Source organism: Macaca mulatta, chromosome X, assembly GCF_049350105.2.
Source record: "Macaca mulatta isolate MMU2019108-1 chromosome X, T2T-MMU8v2.0, whole genome shotgun sequence".
Classification (NCBI taxonomy): Eukaryota; Metazoa; Chordata; class Mammalia; order Primates; family Cercopithecidae; genus Macaca; species Macaca mulatta.
This window is the reverse complement of record NC_133426.1, coordinates 136,400,178-136,404,651: the sequence shown is the minus strand read 5'-3', so window position 1 is coordinate 136,404,651 and position 4,474 is coordinate 136,400,178.

Below are 4,474 nucleotides of genomic sequence, written 5' to 3'. Positions count from 1 at the left end.
AGGTGCACGCCACCATGCCCAGCTAATTTTTGAATTTTTAGTAGGGACAGGGTTTCACCATGTTGGCCAGTCTGGTCTTGAACTCCCGACTTCAAGTGATCCACCCACCTCGGCCTCCCAAAGTGCTGGGATCAGAGGCATGAACCACTATGCCTGGCTCATAAAAATAATTTTTAACTGATAATTTTAATAAGGCTATTTCTGAGCTTTGTGTATTTTAGCATGTTAGTCTCTGGGAGTCTCACCTATAAACTGGGAGTGGGAGTAGTTGCCTCACGGGGTCATTATGCAAAGACGTGGTGATTATTTATTTATTTATTTATTTGAGAGACAGTTTCGCTCTTGTCGCCCAGGCTAGAGTGCAGTGGCGCCATCTCAGCTCACTGCAACCTCCGTTTCCTGGGTTCAAGCGATTCTCCTGCCTCAGCCTCCCGAGTAGCTAGGATTACAGGCACGTGCCACGACGCCTGGCTAATTTTTGTATTTTTAGTAGAGGCGGGGTTTCACCATGTTGACCAGGCTGGTCTCGAACTCCTGACCTCAGATGATCCGCCCGCCTCGGCCTCCCAAAGTGCTGGGATTGCAGGCATGAGCCCAGCCCATGATGATAATTTATGTAAGTAGAATGACAAACGCAGAACCTGGGGCTTAATAAATCCTTACTATTTTGCAGGTATACTGTAACATAACTATCATCCAGAGACAACTGCTGTTAACATTTTGGTGCATTTCCTTCCAGGATTTAAAAAAAATGCTTATTTTTTCCACGTAGGTTTGTGATGTAACTCAATACACAGTTTTATAGCTTGCCTTTTTAAAAACTTAAAATTATAACAAGAATTTCCTCATGTTATTAAAAAAAGGTATTTGTAAACATCAGTTTAGTGGCCACATAATAGCCCATTGTGTAGATTCCTGTTGCTTTTTAAAAGTTCTCAAGCCTACTGTCTCCTTTGTCCTCTACCCTTTACCACCCAGCAGTATTCTTGACTCTGAGGTGGAACCACCTGTTCCCCCTCCCCCACATTCAGATCCAATTATTTCCTGAGACATTTATTGGGATCCGTACTTTCACTGAGGCATTTCCACAGATGTCTGCCTTTATGCTTAGTGGCAGCCAAGAGATCCTCAGACCTTGTGTGTGGTGTCTCCCTTTACGCTTAGTGGCAGCCAAGACATCCTCAGATCTTGTGGTACCATGTTGTAACTCAATCTGACTCTTGCCTCAGCAGACTCTCTCCTCTTTCCCCTGGCCATCTTTGCCTCTCCTCACTCCCTAGAATGCCCCCTGAGCCAAGGCTGGGGACTTCCTCAAGGATTCCTTGGAGGCCAGTCCTGTTTTCGCCCTTCCAACCAGAGATAGCACTGCTCTGCAAACTCAGTTTTGATGGCGCCAAAAAAGTAAATCACGGGGGAAATAAAAGTAGACCAAAGGGTGAGCACTGTAGCCATCAGCAGGCCTCAGGAGAGCCAGATCAAGCTCCCATGTCTGGAGGAATCTTCCTAGATGTTCTTCTCTCCTGGTGTTGGTGAGAATGATAATTACATAATAGGGAGCCAGTGAGGGGATGGGGTGCTTTAATTGGGTCCTTCCTTCCTTCCTTTCTTCTTCCTCCTCCTCCTCCTCCTTCTTCTTCTTCTTCTTTTTTTTTTTTTTTTAACGGACTTTCACTTTTGTCGCCCAGGCTGGAGTGCGGTGGCACGATCTCGGGTCACTGCAACCTCTGCCTCCTGGGTTCAAGTGATTCTCCTGCCTCAGCCTCCTGAGTAGCTGGGAGTAGTGCCCACCACCATGCCCAGCTAATTTTTGTATTTTTGGTAGAGACAGTGTTTCACTATGTTGGCCAGGCTGGTCTTGAACTCCTGACCTCAGGTGATCCACCTGCCTCGGCCTCCCAAAGTGCTGGGATTACAGGCGTGAGTCACCGCACCCAGCCCATTTCTTTTTTTTCGAAATCAACTCCTCTTGTTTTTTTGTTTGTTTGGCACAGTCTCGCTCTGCCACCCAGGCTGGAGTGCAGTGGCGTGATTTCTGCTCACTGCAGCCTCTGCCTCCCGGGTTCAAGTGATCCTCCCACCTCAGCCTCCCAAGTAACTGGGACTACAGGTGCATGCCACCATGCCCAGCTATTTTTTTTTTTTGTAGAGATGGGGGCCTTGCTCTGTTGCCCAGGCTGGTCCTGAACTCCTGGCCTCAAGCGATCCTCCCACCTTGGCCTCCCAAAGTGCTGGGATTACAAGCGTAAGCCACCAGGCCCGGCCACCCCTTTTATGCCTTTGAGGTTCTCTCAACTGGGGCTGGAACTGTCAAATAGATAGCTTGCTATGGGAAAGCCTGAAGCTCAGCAGACGTACTCCTGAATGCAGCCCTTCAGCTTCAAGACAAGCACTTTTTTTTTTTTTGAGATGGAGTCTCGCTCTGTGGCCATGTTGGAGTGCAGTGGCCTGATCTCGGCTCACTGCAACCTCTGCCTCCCGGGTTCAAGTGATTCTCCTGCCTCAGCCTCCTGAGTAGCTGGGACTACAGGGGTGCGCCAGCACACCTAGCTAATTTTTGTATTTTTAGTAGAGACTGGGTTTCACCATGTTGGCCAGATGGTCTCTATCTCTTGACCTCATGATTCACCCACCTCGGCCTCCCAAAGTGCTGGGATTACTGGTGTGAGCCACTGTGCTTGGCCAAGACAAGGACTCTATAGATATCCAGAGGGTTCACTACCAAGCAGGCAGCCAGGAGTTCTATAATATGAGACTTTCCTTGTGGAGAAGGGAATAAAAAACCTAGTGGGCTTCTAGGAGAGGCTTGGGATTCTAGTCAACAGGACAGTCCCAAGGACAAGAGCTCGTTTAATGGAAAAAATAGCCCAAGTTAGTGGAAAAATACTGCATTATTTAACCAATGGTTTGGGGATATCTGATTTGGAGAAAAAATGTTAACAGCGCCAGGTGCAGTGGCTCACACCTGTAATCCCAGCGCTTTGGGAGGCCAAGGCAGGTGGATCATTTGAGGTTGGGAGTTCGAGACCAGCCTGACCAACATGGAGAAACCCGTCTCTACTAAAAATACAAAATTAGCCAGGCGTGGTGGTGCACACCTGTAGTCCCAGCTACTCGGGAGGCTGAGCCAGGAGGATGGCTTGAACCCGGGAAGGTGAGGTTGCAGTGAGCCAAGATTGTGCCACTGCACTCCAGCCTGGGTGACAGAGCAAGACTCTGTCTCAACAAAAAAAAAAAAAAAAAAAAAAAAAAAAAGTTAACACTTCATGATCTTTGCCCAAGTAAATCCCAGAGGAGCCTAGTTAGGTTCTTGGTTGTAAACTACAGACCCTTACTCTACCATAAGCTGAGAAAGAGTTTGCTGGAAGGCTATGGGAATCTCACTGTGACTGGAAGGGTGAGAAACCAACCTCAGGAAAAGGGTAGGAACCAAGGAAGGCAGCGCCAGGATCATGCCACAGGCCTGGCTTGTTTAGGATGCCGTGATGCCACGGGCCCCTCCAGAGACTTGCCACTGCTCTTCTGTGGGTCTGGCTGCTGAGACATTCAGAAAAAAAATGCTGCTTTTCCCTGCAGTACAGTATTGCTCAAGTTCTAAAGTCCGGAGAGAGAGATAGCATCTGGCTGGCCGACCCTGAGTCACAGCCCCACTACCTAATTGCCAGTGGAGAGGGAGAGGGATATCTGCCTTCCATGTTTCTTGGAATTTGTTTGGAATCATCAGGGTGTTTGTATACTAAATAACCAAAACCAAAAATGCCAGTTAAACTCAAGGATGTTTGAGCACTAGCTTTGATAGGTCCCTGGCCAAGTGCTCTACAAACACTATTTCCTTTAATCATTAAAACAAACCTGTAAGTTGGAAACCATTATTATCCCCATCTTATAGACAAGGAAGTTGAAGATGCCTTTGGTCACACAGCTAGTGCGTCCGGGATGGAGCTGAGACCTGGCCCTAGCTCCATCTCACTCCAGAGTGAGATGCTTATCCACTATGCTCCAGAGTGATCAAGAATGGCCAAAAATAGGCCAGGCGTGGCAGCTCACACCTGTGATCCCAATGCTTTGGGAGGCCAAGGCAGGAGGATTGCTTGAGGCCCGGAGATCAAGACTAGCCTGGGCAACATATCAAGATCCTGTCTCTACAAAAAATATAAAAGAAAGAAATTACCTAGGCGTGGTAGTACCTACCTGTAGTCCCAGCTACTTGGGAGCCTGTAGTCCCAGCTACTTGGGAGATTGAGGTGGGAAGATCACTTGAGCCCTAGAGGTCAAGACTGCAATGAGCTATGATTGCATCACTGCACTCCAGCCTGAGTGACAGAGTGAGACCCAGTCTTACAACAAGAATGGCCAGAAATGAAACCATAAACAATTTAGATGAAAATAGGTGAATGTCCTGATCCTGGGAACAGGGAACGTCTTTCTAGGCATAAAGGTAAAATAAAAAACAATAAAGGATGTGATGAATAGATTT